The sequence below is a fragment of the Zingiber officinale genome, chromosome 6A (assembly GCF_018446385.1).
Source record: "Zingiber officinale cultivar Zhangliang chromosome 6A, Zo_v1.1, whole genome shotgun sequence".
NCBI lineage: Eukaryota > Viridiplantae > Streptophyta > Magnoliopsida > Zingiberales > Zingiberaceae > Zingiber > Zingiber officinale.
The window spans coordinates 84,701,454-84,724,636 of NC_055997.1; the positions used below are offsets into that span (position 1 = coordinate 84,701,454).

General features: G+C 38.6%; 1 long non-coding RNA gene across 1 annotated transcript; it reads right to left on the reverse strand.

Moving 5' to 3' along the window:
- Positions 1–17,799: 17,799 nt before the first annotated feature.
- Positions 17,800–18,075, reverse strand: LOC121994145. Its single transcript, XR_006115604.1, has 3 exons — positions 18,059–18,075; positions 17,906–17,966; positions 17,800–17,824 (listed from the first exon to the last, which is right to left on the reverse strand). It is a non-coding gene; the product is annotated as an uncharacterized LOC121994145 (long non-coding RNA).
- Between the last annotated feature and the right edge of the window lie 5,108 nt (positions 18,076–23,183).

Consider the following 23,183-nt stretch of genomic DNA (forward strand, 5'->3'; position numbering starts at 1 on the left):
AAGACCAAGTGGGTGAGCCATGTAGGTGGCCGGCCAAAGCTTGGGTCCCAAGCTTAGGTGGCCGACCACTAGAATATTAAAAAGGATTTTTATTAAAATTATTTCTTATGTGGATATCATGATTTTAAAAGAGAGTTTAAAAATTAAAAATTTCCTTTTATAGCTTTCTACAAAAGATTAAGAGAAGAGATTAATCTCTTTCCTTATTTGTAGTTTAAAAGGATGGTTTTAATTTTTGGTAAAAACTTTCCTAATTTGTAAATCATCTACATGTTTAAAAGAGAGTTTAAAATTTGAAATCTTTCCTTATTTGTTAATTAAAGGAGGATTTTAAATTTTAAGAAAACTTTCCTTTTTAACCATGTTCATGATTTAAAAGAGAGTTTAAAATTAAATATTCTCTTTTATAAGTTTCTACAAAAGATTAAGAAAAGATTTGATATCTTTCCTTATTTGTAGATTAAAAGATATTTTAATTTATAGAGATAACTTTCTTTTTATCCACATGTTTAAAAGAAAGATTTTAATCTATTAAATTTCCTTTTTATAAACCAATCATGAAGGGATAAAAATTATTGGAGAAATTTTTATAAATTTCCGGAAGCAAATAAGGAAGTTTTAATTGGTGTTTAAAATTTTATTTGCTTGGAGATTTTATTTGTTATGGCCGGCCATTGTAATTTGAAAAGAGAAAATTATTTTAATTAAATAAATTTTCCTTTTCAATGGCAAAAGAATTAAGGAAGTTTTTATTAAATTTTCCTTATTTGCCAAGACCAAGGATTATAAAAGAGGGGGTAGAGGAGGCTTCAAGGCGAAGGACTCTATTCTATTTTTCTCCCTCTTTTCCTTGGTGTGGTGGCCGACCCTTCCCTTTCTCTTCTCTCCTCTTGTTGTGGCAGAAATCTATCATCTCTTGGAGCTTGGAGGATGTGGCCGGATCAAGGAAGGAGAAGAAGGAGAGAAAGTATGCATCCCTTGGAGCTTGGTTGGTGGAAAATTCTTCATCCTTTGGAAGTTCTTGTGCTTGGCCGAAACTTGAAGGAAGAAGAAAGAAGGTGCCTAGGTGGTTCTCATCTCGGAAGATCGTTGCCCACACAACGTCCGAGGTTAGAAGAGGAATACGATAGAAGATCAAGAGGTCTTTCTAAAAGGTATAACTAGTAATTTTTCTTTCCGCATCATACTAGTTATTTTTGGAAATAATACTAAACACAAGAGACATATGATTCTAGTATTTCGAATTTATTTTCGATATAGTGTTCTTTTGTTTTTTCTTTTCCTTGTGATTTGATTGTTCTTTTCGGTTGACCTAAAGTTATTTTAGGAAATTAAATATTAGCTTTCCTTAAAAGGTTTTGTCTAGTCGGTGGTGGTTGCTCCCATATCCAAGAAGGTCATGTGCCTCGCCACGTCAGTACTGGAAACCAATTTTGGAAATTAATATTTAATGGAATTAATAACTTAGGTGATTTGGATCAAACGTGTTAAGTTCCGCAGGAGATCCAAGTCAAAACCTAAAAGAACAAATAGATTAAGTTTTGGATCAAACGTGTTAAGTTCCGCAGGCGATCCAAAATTTAATTTAAAAGAACCCATGGTAGCTAGGAAAAGGTTCAGATCTTTGTACAAAATTTTTATACAGTGGAACCTCTAGGTTTTTCGAGTAGCAACCAACAATTGCAGTCGCTTGTGGTACTTCATCTTGTACTGTTGGTATTGAAGTAGACGTGCCCTCTCTAAGTTCTTGTAAAACAACTTTGCTACTGGGCTTGTGATCCATTATATAGTCTTCTTCTAAAAACTGAGCATTGGTGCTAACAATGACTTTCTGGTCTTTAGGACTATAAAATAAACCACCTTTCATTCCTCTGGGATAACCCACAAACACACGAACTTCTGTACGAGATTCTAACTTATCAGTATCTGGTTTCAGCATATGTGCTGGACTACTCCAAATCCGAATATGTCTTAGATTGGGTTTTCACCCATTCCACAATTCTGTGGGAGTAGAAGATACTGATTTAGAAGGTACTAAGTTCAGAATGTGCGTTGTCGTTTCCAGAGCGTATCCCCAAAACGAATTTGGTAATTCTGAATAACTCATCATCGATCTAACCATCTCCATAAGAGTCCTATTCCTTCGTTCTGCCATACCATTTTGTTGGGGTTACCAGGTGCGGACAATTGAGATTGAATCCCGGTCTCTGATAAGTAATTCCTAAACTCTCCTAAGAGGTATTCGCCACCACGATCAGATCGTAGTGTCTTGATACTTTTACCTAGTCGTTTCTCCACATCAGCCTTGTACTCTTTGAACTTATCAAAGCACTCGGACTTGCGGCGCATTAGGTAAATGTATCCGTATCTTGAATAATCATCTATAAAAGAGACAAAATATTCAAACCACTTCTCGCCTGGATAGACATAGGACCACACAAATCTGAATGAACCAATCCTAACACTTCTTCGGCTCTATACCCCTTGGCCTTAAAAGACCTCTTGATCATTTTACCTTCCAAGCAAGATTCACAGGTTGGAAAATTTTCCAACTCTAATGAACCCAAAAGTCCATCGGCTATAAGCCTTTGAATCCTACTTAAGTTAATATGACCAAGCCTTATATGCCAAAGATATGCTTGGTTCATTTTTGAAGGTTCTTTTCTCTTATTTGAGTTAGAAGATGTGTTATTAATTTCCATATTTTGCTTTGGGGGAGAAATTGGATTTAAAGTATATAAATTACCAACCAATGCACCAGAACAGATAATCACTTTATTTCTCTTAATAACCACATCGTTACTAAAGGAAACTGAATATCCATCCAAAAACAGTTTAGAAACTGAAATTAAATTCTTTCTAAAACTGGGTACATAAAGACAATTTCTTAAAACCAAATTTCTATTCCTATTAAAAGATAAGTAGACGTCTCCCACTGCAACAGCCGCCACCTTAGTAGCATTGCCCATGTAGACGGTTATCTCTCCTTCATATAGTCGTCGGGTTTCCTGGAACCTCTGCAAAGAATTACAGACATGATCAGTGGCTCCTGTATCTACACATCAGGTGCTGGTAGATAACATCGCTAAACATGCTTCAACAACTAAAGCATGAGATATATCTTTGTTGTTTTGATTCCTACGAGGACAGTCCGCCTTCCAATGCCCTGACTGCTTGCAGATGAAGCACTTGCCCTTCGGCTTCTTCATTCCAGCTTTAGGTCCTGTACTCTGAGATTTATTCACTTTCTTTGCTGAGCCAACTTGTTTCTTCTTCTTCTTTCCTTTCGGTTTAGAAGTAGAACCATTTTCAGCATAGTGAATCTGAGAATTGTGGCGAAACAAACCTTTTGCTGCCTGAAGTTCTGTTAGTAGTTCCGCTAATGAATATACCCTTTTATTCATATTGTAATTCAGGCGGAATTGCTCAAAACTTCTAGGTAGCGTTTGGAGGATCATATCGATCTGGGTTTCCCCATCAATTTCCCCTCCAAGGATTTGTATTTCATTTAGATAAACCATCATCTTTAGGATATGATCCTTCACGGGAGTACCCTCTTGCATGGTGGCCGTCATTATCTTTCTCATGGCTTCTTGCCTAGAGGCTCGATCCTGGTGACCAAAGAGTTCCTTGAGATTGTTCATAATATCATAGGCTGTTGGTAAATCTTGATGCTGATGTTGCAATACATTTGACATTGAAGACAAAATGTAACACCGCACCATCTCATCTGCTTTTACCCATTTCTACTCAATCTCCTCTTGGGTAGATTCACCATTGGGTGTATCATGGCAAGGCTCAGTCAGTACAAACTTGTAGCTTTCAGCAGTAAGAACAATGTTCAGATTCCTTTTCCAATCTATATAGTTAGGACCAGTAAGTCTATTCTCTTTTAGTATGATGGCCAGTGGGTTGAAAGTCATCCTAAGGATCACAAATAACTTTTGGTCAGAACTCTAAATTTAGAATAATATTGATTCCTCAAACAATACTATTTTAAATTAACCAACACCTCAAAACACAGTGAATTTTGTATGCCACGATAGTGTGGACGTATACAAATTCAACATTTGTAAAAGGAGGGTTTAACCCATTAATTTTATTATCTTGTCAACCTAACTTTTTGACAAATAAAATTAATAGTTGATTTCCTTTGGTCACATGAATAATAGAAGTGACTCCGATGGGGAGGATACTATTAGACGTGCCTAAGTGTATACCATTACTTGATACTAAGTCCATTAATAAGATTGTGCCCCTTCCGATGCGGAAGATCACACTCTCTTGATTAACTTCCTATAATCATCCAAAAATGGAAGTTTAATCTAGTGATCCACAAACAAGCTCATCCGATATGGAGGAAGGCACTCAGAGCCAACGCACAAGCTTGTTGCATCACTTATAAACCAATAATGGAGATCGTGGAATTTATTTTAAAAATAAATCCCTCTCCCACTTAGTTATTTAAAGTGAGGAATTTTGACTATGCTAGCCTACTTAACATGCATACTAACAAGCACACACAGTCACAACATAAAAAACAATAAATAGAAAAAACTAATTTTCAACTATTATGGTTTTTATCTATTGCTGTCCTCCGTGTATCGCCAACCCTAGCTGCTGCCATCTTTGGCCACAGCCACCGGGTCTAGTTGTCACATCCATCTTGCTCCTTGTTCCGCTGTGCCTCTGGTCCTCAAAAGGTTCCACGCCTTGCAAGATTCTTTCCGCGACATAAATAGAATTTTACATTTTTTGATCCTATATTCCTCGAAGGAATGTACATGTAACTAAATCAAAAAATAAAATCCTAATAAAACTAAATACAGCTCCTGCTATATTTTATAATACAATCATGCACACACAATAAAATGCCCTTGACATGTCCAAGGGTCCAATCACACACATAATAACTATAAGTCATAATAGTTGGATCCTGCATCCACAAAATTAGCACATCCTACTATTAACTTGCCTAAATTATGTATGACATGTGCATAATTAAACTAATACCAAATACACAGAGGAAAAACCCTAGCTCTAATACCAATTGTTGGTTGCTACTTGGAAAACCTAATGGTTCCACTGTACAAAAATTTTGTACAAAGGTCTGAACCTTTTCCTAGCTACCATGTGTTCTTTTAAATTAAACTTGGATCGTCTACGGAACTTAACACGTTTGATCCAAAGTTTAATTTATTTGTTCTTTTAGGTTTAGACTTGGATCTCCTACGAAACTTAACACGTTCGATCCAAATCACCTAGGTTATTAATTCCATTAAATATTAATTTCCAAAATTGGCTTCCAGGACTGCATGGCGAGGCACATGACCTTCTTGGATATGGGAACAACCACCACCGCCTAGACAAAGCCTTTTAAGGAAAGCTAATATTTAATTTCCTTAAATAACTTTAGGTCAACCAAAAAGAACAATCAAATCACAAGGAAAAGGAAAACAAAAGAACACAACATCGAAAACAAATTCGAAATACTAGAATCGCATGCCTCTTGTATTTAGTATTTTTCAAAGAAATAAAACTAGTATGATGCGGAAATTAAATACTAGTATACCTTTTCTTTTGCAAGCAAAAACCTCTAGATCTTCTACCGTATTCCTCTTCTAACCTCGGACGTTGTGTGGGCAACGATCTTCCGAGATGAGAAACCACCAAAGCACCTTCTTCTCCTCCTTGCAAGGTTCGGCCACAACAAGAGCACCTCCAAGGATGAAGAGAAACCACCACCAATGCTCCAAGGGATGTAAACTTTCTCTCCTTCTTCTCCAAGCTAGAATCCGGCCACACCTTGATCTCCAAGAGAGAAGAGAGTTTCGACCACAAGGATGGAGAGAAGAGAAAGGGAAGAGCCGGCCACACCAAGGAAGAAAAGAGGGAGAAAATAATAGAGGTTGTTCACCTTGAAGGCACCCAAAACCCCCTCTTTTATAATCCTTGGCTTTGGCAAATAAAGAAATTTAATTATAATAAAATTTCCTTAACTTTCCTTGACATGAATTAATTAAGAAAAAATTAAATAAAATTTCCTAATTGATCATATCATGGTCGACCACCTCATGAAGAGCAAACAAGGCAATTTTCAATCAACAATTAAAATTCCTTATTTGTCTTTGGAAATTTTAAAAAATAAAATTTCCCTTTAAAATCCCTTCATGGTTTATAAAAAGAAATCTCTGTAATTTTAATTTTTTAACATATGAATAATTTACAAAGAAGAAAAATATCTTTCCAATCTACAAATAAGGAAAGAGATTTAATCCTTCTCTTTAATCTTTTGTAGAACCTTATAAAAGAGATATTTTAATTTTTAATCTCTCCAATAAATTATATCTTTCACATAAGAAAATTTTAAAATTAAAATTCTTTTTTAATTTAATAGGGCCGGCCACCTAAGCTTGGGTTCAAGCTAGGGTCGGCCACCCATGGACCTAGGCTTGGCCGGCCCTAGCTTGATCCACAAGCTAGCTTGGCCGGCCCCTACAACATGGGTATGAAGGTGTGTATAGTACTTTTTAAATAAGAGGCTACGATAGGGACCGAGAGGAGGAATTGGTTTTGGTCTCTCGATAAAATTAAGCATCCTGTGTTCGCCCCGAACACACAAATTAATTTTATCAATAATAATTCATTCCACTAGAGAACTATTATTGAACTACCGCACCAATCCCAAATTACATTTTTGGGCTTCTTCTTATTATGTGTTAGTCTCTCTGTGTTTAAGATGTCGAATGTCCACTAATTAAGTGAGTTACTGACAACTCATTTAATTAATATCTTAGTTCAAGAATAGTACCACTCAACCTTATCATCATGTCGGACTAAGTCCACCTGCAGGGTTTAACATGACAATCCTTATGAGCTCTTCTTGGGGACATTATCAACCTAGATCACTAGGACACAGTTTCCTTCTATAATTAACAACACACACTATAAGTAATATCATTTCCCAACTTATCGGGCTTATTGATTTATCAAACTAAATCTCACCCATTGATAAATTAAAGAAATAAATATCAAATATATGTGCTTGTTATTATATTAGGATTAAGAGCACACACTTTCATAATAACTGAGGTCTTTGTTCCTTTATAAAGTCAGTATAAAAGGAACGACCTCTGATGGTCCTACTCAATACACTCTAAGTGTACTAGTGTAATTATATAGTTAAGATAAACTAATACCTAATTACACTACAACCTTCCAATGGTTTGTTCCTTTCCATTTTGGTCGTGAGCTACTGTTTATAATTTATAAGGTACTGATAACATTATCTTCTGTATGTGATACCACATACTATGTTATCTACAATATAAATTAATTGAACAACTACAAACAAATGTAGATAATTTGACCAAATGTGATTCTATATTCAAAATAAATATTTACAAAAGCTTAGGCTTTCAGTATACACTCTAACAATCTCCCACTTATACTAATAACTAAGCTGCCATATCTGCTGCCATACATCTGATTCACATTCCCTCCACATGTCGATCGAAAGCTTTTGCTGGAAGGGCCTTAGTGAAAGGATCTGCTAGGTTATCTGCTGATGCAATCTTGGCGATGACAACTTCTCCTCGCTTCACGATATCTCGTATCAGGTGGTACTTGCGCTCTATATGTTTACTTGCCTTATGGGCTCATGGTTCCTTCGAGTTTGCAACTGCACCGCTATTATCACAATAAATTGTGATGATTTTAGGCAAACCAGGAATCACATCTAAGTCCATTAGAAAGTTCCTGAGCCATATTGCTTCTTTAGCTGCCTCAGAGGCTGCTACATACTCAGCTTCCATGGTTGAGTCCGAAACGTATTTCTGCTTAACACTCCTCCATGCAATGGCTCCACCTCCTAAAGTAAACACATAGCCTGATGTAGACTTACTGTTGTCCCTATCTGATTGGAAATCTGAATCCGTGTAACCCACAGGGAGCAAATTGTTTGCTTGGTAAACTAGCATATAATCTCTAGTCCTTCTCAGGTACTTTAATATATGCTTTACCGCAGTCCAAAGTCCTTGTCCAGGGTTACTCTGATATCTGCTGACCATGCCCATGGCAAAACAGATATCAGGTCTCGTACATAGTATTGCACACATAAGGCTTCCTACAGCCGAAGCATAAGGAACTGCTTTCATGTCCTCTATCTCCTTTGATGTCTTCGGAGACATCTCTTTAGATAGAGCTACTCCATGCCTAAAAGGTAAGAAACCTTTCTTGGAATTTTGCATGCTAAAACGAGCAAGTATTGTATCTATATATGAAGCTTGGGACAGACACAACATTCTTTTCTTGCGATCCCTTATAACTTTGATCCCAAGAATATGTGCACAATCTCCTAAGTCCTTCATATCAAATTGTTTGGACAACCATACCCTCACGTCTGATAATACCTTGACTTTGTTGCTAATTAAGAAAATATCATCTACGTATAGTACAAGAAATACCACCACATTTCCGTTACACTTCTTGTATACACAAGACTCATCCGGACACTGAATAAATCCATATGACTGGATTACTTCATTAAACCGGATGTTCCAAGACCTTGAAGCTTGCTTCAGTCCATAAATGGACCGATTGAGCTTGCACACTAGATGCTCTTTGCCTTTTTCAATGAACCCTTCTGGTTGCTTCATATGGATGTTCTCTTCAAGACTTCCATTAAGGAAAGCTGTCTTGACATCCATTTGCCAAATCTCATAATCCATATGAGAAGCAATGGATAAGAGTATCCGGATAGACTTAAGCATGGCTACCGGTGAAAAGGTTTCCTCATAATCGATTCCCTCTTTCTGAGTGTACCCTTTCGCAACAAGCCTAGCTTTGAAGGTTTCTACCTTCCCGTCTGTCCCTCTTTTCCTTTTGTAGAGACACTTGCATCCAACGATTTTTACACCATAAGGTGGTTCTACAAGCTGCCAGACCTTATTAGAGTACATAGACTCTATTTCAGAATTCATTGCCTTTTGCCAAGATACTACATCTATATCTTTGAGTGCTTCGTCATATGTTCGGAGATCAGGTTCATGTTTACCCGGGATCAAGTACGAAGACTCTCCCAAAAACATGAATCTCTCAGGTTCCCTCACAACTCTCCCACTACGACGAGGCACCGTCTGTGGTTGTGTATCATGTGTGACACGTGTTGCAGTCTCTTGTGGTACTTCATCTTGTATTGTTGGTACTGAAGTAGACGTGTCCTCTCTAAGTTCTTCTAAAACAACTTTGCTACTGGGCTTGTGATCCATTATATAGTCTTCTTCTAAAAACTAGGCATTAGTGCTAACAATGACCTTCTGGTCTTTAGGACTATAAAATAAACCACCTTTCGTTCCTCTGGGATAACCCACAAACACGCGAACTTCTGTACGAGATTCTAACTTATCAGCATCTGGTTTCAGCACATGTTCTGGACTACCCCAAATCTGAATATGTCTTAGATTGGGTTTTCACCCATTCCACAATTCTGTGGGAGTAGAAGATACTGATTTAGAAGGTACTAAGTTCAGAATGTGCGCTGCCGTTTCCAGAGCGTTTCCCCAAAACGAATTTGGTAATTCTGAATAACTCATCATCGATCTAACCATCTCCAAAAGAGTCCTATTCATTCGTTCTGCCACACCATTCTGTTGGGGTGTACCAGGTGCGGATAATTGGGATTGAATCCCGGCCTCTGATAAGTAATTCCTAAACTCTCCTAAGAGGTATTCGCCACCACGATCAGATCGTAGTGTCTTGATACTTTTACCTAGTCGTTTCTCCACATCAACCTTGTACTCTTTGAACTTATCAAAGCACTCGGACTTGCGGCACATTAGGTAAATGTATCCGTATCTTGAATAATCATCTATAAAAGAGACAAAATATTCAAAACCACCTCTCACCTGGATAGACATAGGACCACACAAATCAGAATGAACCAATCCTAACACTTCTTCAGCTCTATACCCCTTGGCCTTAAAAGACCACTTGGTCATTTTACCTTCCAAGCAAGATTCACAGGTTGGAAAATTTTCCAACTCTAATGAACCCAAAACTCCATCGGTTATAAGCCTTTGAATCCTACTTAAGTTAATATGACCAAGCCTTAGATGCCAAAGATATGCTTGGTCCATTTCCGAAGGTTCTTTTCTCTTATTTTAGTTAGAAGATGCTTGGTTGCCCGAGTTCTCCGACTCTTCGGCTGTGCCGTGGACAACATTTTTGATCAACTCAAGAAAAAGGGACATCTGCTTGCCGATCTGCCCGACTCCACGATTGATCGCGACCAGCTCAATGACTCTATCCCTGACGATGCCTTGGCTTATTTGGAATGAACCCTCTAAAGCGTTTCTGTTCGCTTGGTTTGCTAAGTTCTTTTTTCAGTTGTACTAATTGGCCATCGGGTGTACCCGGTTGGCATGAACTTTTAAGACGTAACTGGCTTCTGTCTTATTTTTGACAATTTTCGTCGTTATTTTTATCATCTTTGAATATGATTAGGCAATCATCTTGTTCTTACTTGTCGCTCGATCATACGAGGGTTTAAGGTCGCAGCTCGATCGTAGATGATGCGAGGGTTTAAGGTCGCCGCTCGACCGTAGATGACACGATGGTTTAAGGTCGCCGCTCGACCGTCGATGATGCGAGGGTTTAAGGTCTCCGCTCGACTGTCGGTGACGCGAGGGTTTAAGGTCGCCGCTCGACCGTCGATGACATGAGGGTTTAAGGTCGCCGCTCGACCGTCGATGACGCGAGGGTTTAAGGTCGCCGCTCGACCGCTGGTAGGGTTTAAGGTCGCCGCTCGACCGTCGATGACGCGAGGGTTTAAGGTGTTAGAGTGTATACTAAAATCCTAGCTTTTGGTATAAACATTTATCTAGAAATAAGAATCACATTGGTCAAATATCGACATTTATGATAAATGTAGTTGTTCAATTAATTTATATTGTAGATAACATGGTGTGTGGTGTCACACACAGAAGATCATGTTATCAATTCTTTATAAATTATAAACAGTTGCTCACGACTAAGATGGAAAGGAACAAACCATTGGAATAGTCATAGTGTAATTAGGTATTAATTTATCTTGACTAATAAATTACACTAGTACACTCTAAGTATATTGAGTAGGACCATTTTAGGTAAGTTCTTTTTATACTGACTTGATAAAAAAACTAGACCTTAGTTATTATGGAAGTGTGTGCTTTTAATCCTAATATAATAACAAGCATATATATTTGATATTTATTTTTTAATTTATCAATGGGTGAGATTTAGTTCGATAAATTAATAAGCCCGATAAGTTGGGAAATGATATCACTTATAGTGTGTGTTGTTGATTATAGAAGGAATCTGTGTCCTAGTAATCTAGGTTGAGAATGACCCCAAGAGGAGCTAATAAGGATTGCCATGTTAAACCCTGCAGGTGGACTTAGTCTGACATGACGATAATGTTGAGTGGTACTACTCTTGAACTAAGATAATAATTAAATGAGTTGTCAGTAACTCATTTAATTAGTGGACATTCATTATCTTAAACACAGGGAGACTGACACACTCATAATAAAAAGGAGCCCAAAATGTAATTTGAGATTGGTGCGGTAATTCAATAATAGTTCTTTAGTGGAATGAATTATTATTGATGAAATTAAGTTATGTGTTCGGGGTGAACACGGGATGCTTAATTTCATCGGGAGACCAAAACCAATTCCTCCTCTCGGTCCCTATCGTAGCCTCTTGTATATAGAGATTTATACCCACCACATACCCACCTTCTTACCCAACCAATAGGGGTCGGCCAAGCCAAGCTTGAAGCTCAAGCTTAGGGTCAGCCAAGCCTAAAGGTTGAGCCTTAAGGTGGCCGGCCAATAGCTTGGAGCCCAAGCTTAAGTGGCCGGCCACATCATATTAAAAAGGGATTTTTGTTAAAATTATTTCTTATGTGGATATCATGGTTTTAAAAGAGAGTTTAAAATTTAAATCTTTCCTTTTATATCTTTCTACAAAAGATTAAGAAAAGATTTGAAATATTTCCTTATTTGTAGATTGAAAGGTAGATTTTAATTTTGAGAAAACTTTCCTTTTTAACCATGTTCATGATTTAAAAGAGAGTTTAAAAAATTAAATATTCTCTTTATAAGTTTCTACAAAAGATTAAGAAAAGATTTGATATCTTTCCTTATTTGTAGATTAAAAGAGATTTTAATTTTTATAGATAACTTTCTTTTTATCTACATGTTTAAAAGAAAGATTTTAATTTATAAAATTTCCTTTTTACAAACCACCATGAAGGGAAAAATTATTGGAGAAATTTTTTATAAATTTCCGGAGACAAATTAGGAAGTTTTAATTTTTGTTTTAATTAAAACTCTCCTTGTTTTGGGGAAATAAGTGGTCGGCCATGTATATTGAGAAGAGAAAATTATTTTTAATTAAATAAATTTTCCTTTTCATGGCAAAAGAATTAAGGAAATTTTTTATTTAAATTTCCTTATTTGCCAAGACCAAGGATTATAGAGGTGCCTTCATGGGTGAACGACTTTATTATTCTTCTCCTCTCTTTTCCTCCTTGGTGGTCGGCCCTAGCTTCTCCCTCTTCTCTTCTTCTTGTGGCCGGTGGCAACTCCTCTTGGAGCTCTTGATGGTGGCCGGTTCTAGCTAGGTGAAGAAGGAGAGAAAGGACTTTTTGTTTCTTGCATCCCTTGGAGCTTGGTGGTGGTGGCCGGACCTCTACTTCTCTTGGAGAATTGTGGTGGCCGAAACCTAGAAGGAAGAAGAAGGTGCTTGGTGGTTCTCGTCTCGGAAGATCGTTGCTCACACAACGTCCGAGGTTAGAAGAGGAGTACGGTAGAAGATCAAGAGGTTATTTTTGCTTACAAAGAAAGGTATCACTAGTAATTATTTTCTGCATCATACTAATTTTTCTTTGTATTGTTGTTTTTGGAAATACCAAACACAAGAGGTATATGATTCTAGAGTTTTTGAAATAGTTTTTCGAGTTTGTGTTTTCTTCTTTTTCGAATTTGTGTTTCGATTGTTCTTTTTGGTTAACCTAGAGTTATTTAAGGAAATAAATATTAGCTTTCCTTAAAAGGCTTTGCCTAGGCGATGGTGGTTGCTCCCATATCCAAGAAGGCCATGTGTCTCGCCATGCAGTCCTGGAAGCCAATTTTGGAAATTAATATTTATGGAATTAATAACTTAGGTAGATTTGAATCAATAGTGTTAAGTTTCGCTTGCGATTCAAATCTAAACCATTAAGAACAGATAAGTTAAATTTGGAATCAATGATGTTAAGTTCCGTCTGCGATTCCTAATTTAACTTCTAAAGAACACAATAGGTTATTTAAGGAAAGGTTCGACACTTGTACAAAAAATTTTTGTACAGTGGAACCGGTACGATTTTCTTAGGACTAACCAACATAAGGTCGCCGCTCGACCGTCGGTGATGCGAGGGTTTAAGGTCGCCGCTCGACTGTCGATGATGCGAGGGTTAAAGGTCGCCTCTCGACCGTCGATGACGCGAGGGTTTAAGGTTGCCGCTCGACCGTCGATGACGCGAGGGTTTAAGGTCGCCGCTCGACCGTCGATGACACGAGGGTTTAAGGTTGCCGCTCAACCGTCGATGATGCGAGGGTTTAAGGTCGCCGCTCGACCGTCGATGATGCGAGAGTTTAAGGTCACCGCTCGACCGTCGGTGACGTGAGGGTTTAAGGTCTCCACTCGACCGTCGATGACGCGAGGGTTTAAGGTCGCCGCTCGACCGTCGATGACACGTTTGATAAGAAGGGGTTAGGAGAGATCCCATTGTTTTCTTCCTGTGTCCAAGGAAACATACATTTAAGCAAGTGTACATGAATTCACTCGCTCACCTCTCATCCTGCTCTGTAAGGTTGGAGGTGATTTGCGCTCCACGGTCTCTCCAATTTCCTTCCCTCCGCGTCCTCCTAGTAGTATGCACTCGATCACAACCTTTCTGCTACTTTGAATGGGCCCGTCCATGGAGCTTCCAACTTTTTGACATCTCCGACCGGCTTGACCCTTTTCCAGACTAGGTGGCCCACCTGGAAAGATCTGGGGATCACTCGGCGATTGTAGTTTTGCCGCATCCTTTATCTATATGCTGTCAGTCGGGCGGCCGCTTTGTCGCGCGTCTCATCGACCATGTCGAGCTCCAATCGTCGCCTTTCCCCATTTTCTTCGTCGTAGTGAAGCACCCGATCGGACTAAATGTCGACCTCGACTGGGACGACCGCCTCTCCTCCGTATACTAAATGGAATGGCGTGAAGCCAGTCCCTTCCTTGGGAGTCGTCCGTAGCGCCCATAACACACTGGGTAGCTCGTCCACCCAGCTACCCCCATGTGATCGAGCCGAGCGCGCAACACCTTGAGGATTTCTCGGTTAGTAACTTCAGCCTGTCCATTACTTTGAGGGTAGGCCACGGAGGTAAAAGCTTGTTGTATTCCATAACCCGCGCACCATTCCCCCAACTCTTGGCCCATGAACTGTCTCCCATTATTCGAGACAAGTCGGCGTGGTATGCCGAACCGGCATATAATATTCTGCCATAAAAACTTCTTGACCATGATTTTCGTTATTCTCGCCAGCGGTTCGACTTCCACCCATGTTGAAAAATAATCAACAGCCACAAGTAGGAACCTTCTCTGACCGGTCACCATAGGAAAAGGGCCGACTATGTCCATTCCCCATTGGTCAAATGGGCACGCAACAGAGGACACTTTCATTTCGGAGGTCGGTCGGTGAGTCAGATTGCTGTACTTTTGGCAAGATAAGCAAGTGGCTACCAATTTGCTCGCATCTTTCTGGAGTGTTGGCCAAAAATATCCTACTAGGATAACTTTCTTTACTAGTGATCACCCACCCGGGTGCCCTCCGCAAGAGCCTTGATGTACTTCTTGAAGGATGTATTCAGCGTCCTCGGTGCCCACACATTTGAGCAGAGGGCGTGAGAAAGCTTTTTTATACAATTGTTCACCCACCAGGGTGAACCGAGCGGCTCTCCTTCTTAAGATTCGATCGGCTTTGTGACCTCCTGGTAAGCCTCCTGACTAGAGGAACCTAATGATGGGTGTCCTCCAGTCTTCCAGAAATGGTATCCCCCTTGACTGGTCAACGTGCGCCACTAGGTAGACCCGCTCAATGGGGGAAGTGGCGATGTTCGGCGTCATTGCGCTAGCCAGCTTTGCCAGTTCATCCGCCGCTTGGTTCTCTGATCGGGGAATTTTGTGAATAACGACCTCTTGGAAATTTGCCTTAAGCTTTTCGAAGGCGTCCGCATATAGCCTGAGCCGAGCGCTATTGATCTCAAACGTTCCGTTCAGTTGCTGAGCCGCCAACTGTGAATCCGAATGTAAGAGTACCTTCGTGGCCCCGACGTGCTGAGCGTCTTGGAGACCAGCTATGAGCGCTTCGTACTCAGCCTCGTTGTTGGTGGCTCGGTAGTCCAATCGAATGGATAGATGCATTCGGTCTTCTTTTGTGGATATAAGCAGGATGCCTATTCCACTACCCGATCGGGCGGACAAACCATCCACGTATACCCTCCATGAGGACTTTGGCTCAGGGTCTGGTACTTCTGTGATGAAATCCGCCAACACCTGAGCTCTTATATCCGACCGAGGTCGGTATTGGATATCGAACTCACTGAGCTCAGTGGTCCATTTGATTAACCGGCCAGACGCTTCAGGGTTGAGCAGGACCCGACCCAAGGCACTATTGGTCATCACAATTATAGAGTGGCCAGGAAATAGGGTCGAAGACTCTGAGCGGTGAGGATCAGAGCGTAAGCAAGCTTCTCAAGACCTGTATAGCGAGACTCAGCGTCTTTCAATATGTGTCTTAAAAAATACACCGGTTGTTGCTTCCCCCCTTTCTCAGTGATTAATGTTGAACCGATGGCATGCTCGGTTGATGATAAATAAATTAAAAGTGCCCCCCCCCCCACAGCTGGCTTGGCTAAGATGGGCAAGGAGCTAAGATATTGCTTGAGTTCCTCGAACGCCTTGTCACACTCGCCATCCCACTGGAACTTGGTCGCTCGCCTCAGAATTTTGAAAAATGTCAGGCTCCGATTAGCTGATTTAGATATGAACCTTGATAGAGCTGTGATCCTTCCGGTCAGCCTTTGTACTTCCTTCAGGTTGCGAGGCGGCGCCATGTCTTGGAGAGCTTTTACTTTACTGGGGTTCGCTTCGATTCCCCGTTCGGTTACTATATAGCCCAGGAACCGCCCACCCTTAGCACCAAACAGGCACTTGGTTGTGTGATGGTGGTTCATGCCATGTAGAATTGCACTTAATTATTGTCAACCCAAGTCCCATCACAATTTTTAACTTGTAGGATTTCTTGATGGGCCTGAGCACAGACTAATCCAGCATATTTTGTCACCTCGAGCTAGTCTTGAGACGCAATAACCTGACAAACCAAATATAATCAAGATAGTAAGGATACATCAAGGCAACTATACATAGAGCAAGAAATGAAGATTGACAAAATTACTTACAACTGCGATAGAAGGGATAGAATCTTCCCCAGGATGAGGATGTGTTACGTCAACACCAAATATTATAGTTGGTTAGTCGCTAACAAGAGGAATGCACCTTGACAATGCATCGGCAAGAACTGTACCCCTTCCTCCAACCTCTGAATCAAGCCTTAGTAACATAAAGCATAACAAGAAAAATAGATCCACCTTCCACGTACTCACCTTTCCATTGATCTAAAGGCCAACATTGGCAAGGTACTGTTTACTTATCCTGAAAACATGCTTTGTCAAACAACATTGTGAAACTAAACCAAGGCCAGTCTCACATATCTGCTTTTGATCACCTGTAATAACTATAGTATATAATAATAAAGCGAACAAGGAAAGGGAAAAAATTAAAGCTAAAAGGTTCAGCTAAGAACCTTGGAATAATAGCATTAGCAATTTTATCCACTTGATGCATTTAGATTTGTCTCGGAATCATATCAATGGAGAGATACCTCTGAGTATGGGCAACCTCACTAGCTTATTATATTTGGATTTCTCATCTAATGGATATTTTGGACGTATACCAGATTTTCTGGGCAACCACTCTAGCTTGTTACTTATGGATTTGTCATCTAATGAATTTTCTGGATGCATACCGGATGCTTTCTGCAATCTCATCTATTTGGAGGAGTTATTACTATCTGATAATAATATTTCTGTTCAAATACCAGAAAACATGGGTAATCTTCACAACTTAAGGTATTTTGATGCATCAATGAATAACTTGATGGGGAAAATACCATTGAGTTTGCGTGATCTATGCAACTTGGAAACTCTTAATTTGTCTTTGAATAATATTGGTGGAGAACTAACAAATCTACTTGATGGTTTGTCTAAATGTCCACAAGGATCTCAGTTATGGAACTTTAACATTCATGGCAATAAGTTAAGTGGGTCAATCCCTTTCAATCTTGGGCAATTATCTCAACTGCAATTCTTGGATATCTCATGGAATTTATTACAGGGCAATATTCCAAGTTGGTTCTTGGATTTTATTTTCAATAATAGCTTTAGAGTGCAGCATCTGCATTTGCAAAGGGGGAAGTAACTCATCATGCAACCCAGATAGAAACAATGCATGGACAAAATTAGTAGGATATTACTAATGCATGGACAAAATTAGTAGGATAAATACTTAAAATGTTTTTTCATTTACAATTTAATAAATTGAGAACTTTTACTAAAATTGTTCTAGCATTCAACTCACCTTGACAATTTGTGCACATTTAGTTGCTTCACTGAGGCCAATCATGCTTTCTGCAGATATCTAATAATAAGAGGATTTAATCATTTAACATGATGGTACTGACATAATTATTTTTCTTTCATCAATAATATCACAACTTACCATCTTGACATATGGGAAATCACTCTCTATACCAATTGTAGCTGCCATTGAAGTTTTGCCACTGACATAAAAGAATAAATAGCAGATTGAATCGGCAGAAAAGTCAGATTAATCAATTAGAAAGCTGGTTGTAAATTTACCTGCTAGTTGGACCTTCCAGAAGGTATGTAATAAGTGGGCTCTGATTGTCTTTGATTTGCTCCACAAGAAGTAGGGCTCTCTCTTGGATGTGTTTGTGCCTCTCACCACAATCGATAATCCCATTCAGCCTGAAAGCCATTTGCACATTAAAGATAATGCCACATTATGTAACATTAACAAAATTCAGAGCACAAAAATCTGTAGGCCCTCCTGAACATCCCCAAGTAGAATTACTTTCAAGGATGTGGAATTACTTTCAAAGATATATTGGAATTGGTTCATTCTGATTTGTGTGATCCTATGAGCATCCAGGCAAGAGGTTGTTTCAAATATTTCATCTATTTTATAGACAACTATTTGAGATACGGATATATTTACTTGATATGCCGCAAGTCTAAGTGCTTTGATTAGTTCAAAGAGTACGAGGCTGATGTGGAGAAACGACAAAGTAAAAGTATCAAGACACTACGGTAAGATCGTAGTGGCAAGTACCTCTTGGGAGAATTTAGGAGTCATTTATCAGAAGTAGGGATTCAATCCAAACTAACTGCACCTGGTACACCCCAACAGAATGGTGTAGGAAAAGGAAGGTATAGGACTCTTATGGAAATAAGTAGATTGATGAGTTATTAAGAATATTATCAAAATCATTTTAAGGATATACTCTGGAAACGGGAGTAAATATAGTACCTTCTAAAGTCAGAACTCTCTACTCATATAGAATTGCTGAATAGGCGTAAGCCTATTTCGAAGCATATTCGGATTCGGGTAGTCCAGCACATATGCAGAAGAGAGACAATGATAAGTTGGACAGGAATTCACTTGTTTGTGGGTTATCCTAGTAAAATGAAAGTAGGTTTATAGTCTTAAAAATCAGAAGGTCATTGTTAGCATCAATGACCGATTTTTAGAAAAGGACTATGTAATAAACCATGTGCCCATAAGAAAATTTGTTCTTAAGGAAATAATAAAAGACATGTTTAATCTAGTACCAACTGTACAAGATGAGATACCACAAGGAAACTGCAACACATATCACAAATGATACACAATTGCAGAAAGTGTCTTGTCGTAGTGGGAGGGTTGTTAGGCAACCTAAAAAGATTCATGTTTTGGGAGAGTTTTTGGACTCGATCCCTAGAGGACATGAACCTGATCTCCGGACATATAACGAAACACTCCAAGATAAAGATGCAACATCTTGGCAAAGAGTAATGAATAACAGAATTAGAATATATGTATTCTAATAAAATCTGGAAGCTTGTAGAACCACCAAATGGTGTAAAAGCCTTTGGGTGTTAAAAGGTCTATAATAGGAAAAGAGGGATAGAAAGGAAGGTAGTAACTTTCAAAGCAAGGCTTGATGAAAAAGGAAACTTTTTCACTGGTAGCCATGCTTAAGTCTATCCGGATTCTTTTATCTATTTGGCAAGTGGATGTCAAGATAGCATTCCTTAATGGAAGTCTTGATGAAAGCATCCATATAAAGCAACCAGAAGGGTTCATTGCAAAGGGCTAAGAGCATCTTGTGTGCAAGCTCAGTCAGTCTATGGACTGAGGCAAAGCTTCAAGGTCTTGGAATATCCAGTTTATCAAAGTAATCCAGACCTATAGATTTATTGAGTAAACGGATAAGTCTTGTGTATACAAAAGGTGTGATGGAAACGTGGTGGTATTTCTTGTACTATACGTAGATAGCATTTTTGGTAGTTGGAAACAATATCAAAATGTTGTCAGAAGTAGGGGTATGGTTGTCCAAATAATTCGATATAAAGGACTTGGGAGAATGTATATATTCTTCAGATCAAAGTAATAAGGGATCGCAAGAAAAGAATATTTTACTTATCCCAAGCTTCATACATCGGAAAAATCCTTGCTCATTTTAAGCATGCAAAACTCCAAGAAAGGTTTCTTACCTTTTCAGGATGGAGTAACTTTATCTAAAGATATGTCTCTGTAGACATCAAAGGAGATAAAGGAAACAAAGGCAGTTCTTTATGCTTCGGCTATCGGAAGCCTAATGTATGCTATGCACGAGATCAGAAATCTGTTTTGCCAAGGGCATAGTTAGCAGATATCAAAGTAACCCTGGACAAGGACAGTGGACTGCAGTAAAGCATATATTGAAGTACCTTAAAGGCACTAGAAATTATATGCTAGCTCACAAGGCAGTTAATTTGGTTCTTGTGGGTTGCATGGATTTTGACTTCCAATCGGATAGGAACAATAATAAGTCAACCTCGGGGTTTTGTGTTTACTTTAGGAGGAAAAGTCATAACTATGGAAGAGTGATAAGCATAGGTGTTTTTCTGGACTCCACCATAGAAGCTGAGTATATGGCAAGCCTCTGAGGTAGCCATAAAAGCTGAATGACTTAATAACCTCAAGATAGACTTAGATATGATTTCTAGTTTGTCCAAAGATTATTACAATTTATTGTAATAATAATGGTGCAGTAGCAAACTCGAAGAAACCATAAGTCTATAAGGCAAGTAAACACAATAGAGCGCAAGTACTACCCAATACGAGAAATTGTATAACGAGGAGAAGTTGTTGCCGCCTAGATTGCATCAGATGATAACCTAAGGTCCTTAAGGCAAGAGCTTTTTGAAAGGCATGAGAATCAGATGTATGGCAGCAGATATGGTAGCTTAGTCTTTTAGTATAAGTGGGAGATTGTTAGAATGTATACTAAAAGCCTAGCTTTTGGTATAAAACATTTATCTAGAAATAAGAATCACATTGATCAAATGTCTACATTTGTGATAAATGTAGTTGTTCAATTAATTTATACTGTAGATAACATAGTATGTGGTGCCACATGCAGAAGATGATGTTATCAGTACCTTATAAATTATAAACAGTAGCTCACGACCAAAATGGAAAGGAACAAACCATTAGAAGGTCGTAGTGTAATTAGGTATCAGTTTATCTTGACTGTATAATTACACTAGTACACTTAGAGTGTATTGAGTAGGACCATTTGAGGTCGTTTCTTTTATACTTACTTTATAAAGAAACAAAGACCTCGGTTATTATGGAAGTGTGTGCTCTTAATCCTAATATAATAACAAGCACATATATTTGATATTTATTTCTTTAATTTATCAATGGGTGAGATTTAGTTCGATGAATCAATAAGCCCGATAAGTTGGGAAATGACATCACTTATAGTGTGTGTTGTTGATTATAGAAGGAAACTGTGTCCTAGAGATACTAGGTTGATAATGTCCTCAAGAGGAGCTCATAAGGATTGTCATGTTAAACCCTGCAGGTGGACTTAGTCCGACATGATGATAAGGTTGAGTGGTACTACTCTTGGACTAAGATATTAATTAAATGAGTTGTCAGTAACTCACTTAATTAGTGGACATTCGATATCTTAAACACAGGGAGACTAACACACTCATAATAATTTGGGATGGGTGCGGTAGTTCAATAATAGTTCTCTAGTGGAATGAATTATTATTGATAAAATTAAGTTGTGTGTTCGGGGCGAACACGGGATGCTTAATTTTATCGGGAGACCAAAACCAATTCCTCCTCTCGGTCCCTATCGTAGCCTCTTATTTATAGAGTACTATATCCACCTTCTATACCCACCTAAAGGGGGCCGGCCAAGCTAGCTTGGGAACCAAGCTAGGGCCGGCCTAGGTATAAATTGGGGTGGCCGGCCCTAGCTTGAACCCAAGCTAGAGGGGCCGGCCAAATTAAATTAAAAAAGAATTTTAATTTTAATTTTTATTATGTGGAAGATATAATTTATTAAAGAGAATTAAAATTAAATTATCTCTCTTGTAAAAGATCTACAAAAGATTAAAGAAAGAGATTAGATCTCTTTCCTTATTTGTAGATTAGTGAGATATTTTATTTTCTCTTTAAAAATTATTCACATGTTGTAAAATTAAAATTGTGGAAATTTCTTTTTATCAACCATGAAGAGATTTTGAAGAGAAATTTTAATTTTAAAAATTTCCGGAAACAAATTAGGAAGTTTTAATTGTTGATTGAAACTTGTCTAATTTGATTTCATGATGTGGCCGGCCATTAGAATTTAATTGGGGAAATTTTATTTTATTTTACTCAATTAAATCATGTCAAGGAAATTAAGGAAATTTTATTGTAATTAAATTTCCTAATTTGCTTAGGACAAGGAATATAAAAGAAGGGTTGAGGGTGCCTTCATGAGAGGAAACCTCTATTATTTCTCTCCCTCTTTTGTTCCTTGGTGTGGTCGGCCATCATCATCCTTTCCCTCTCTTCCTCTTGTGGTGGCCGAACCTCTCTCTCCCCTTGGAGCTCTTGTGGTGGCCGGATACTACTTGGAGAAGAAGAAGAAGAATGAGAGAAAGCTAGCATCTCTTGGAGCTTGGTTGGTGTTTTGATCTTCTTCCTTGGTGAAGCTTCCTTGTTGTGGCCGAACCTAGCTAGGAGGAGAAGAAGGTGGTTGGTGGTTTCTCATCTCGGAAGATCGTTGCCCACACAACGTCCGAGGTTAGAAGAGGAATACGGTAGAAGATCAAGAGGTCTTTCTAGAAGGTATAACTAGTAATTTTTCCTTTCCGCATCATGCTAGTTATTTATGGAAATAATACCAAATACAAGAGGCTTACGTTCTAGTATTTCGAATATGTTTTTCGAAGTTGTGTTCTTTTGTTTTATTTTCCCTTGTGATTTGATTGTTCTTTTTGGTTAACCTAAAGTTATTTTAGGAAATTAAATATTAGATTTCTATAAAAGGTTTTGTCTAGTCGGTGGTGGTTGCTCCCATATCCAAGAAGGTCATGTGCCTCGCCACGTCAGTACTGGGAACCAATTATGGAAATTAATATTTAATGGAATTAATAACTTAAGGTGATTTGGGTCGAACGTGTTAAGTTCCGCAGGAGATCCAAGTCAAAACCTAAAAGAACAAATAGATTAAGTTTTGGATCAAACGTGTTAAGTTCCGCAGGCGATCCAAAATTTAATTTAAAAGAACACATGGTAGCTAGGAAAAGGTTCAGACCTTTGTACAAAATTTTTGTACAGTGGAACCTCTAGGTTTTTCAAGTAGCAACCAACAGTAAGTACATAAAAACATGTAAGGAAATATGCAGCTTAACAAGTTTGTCATTTAACCTCCAAATGATCTGAA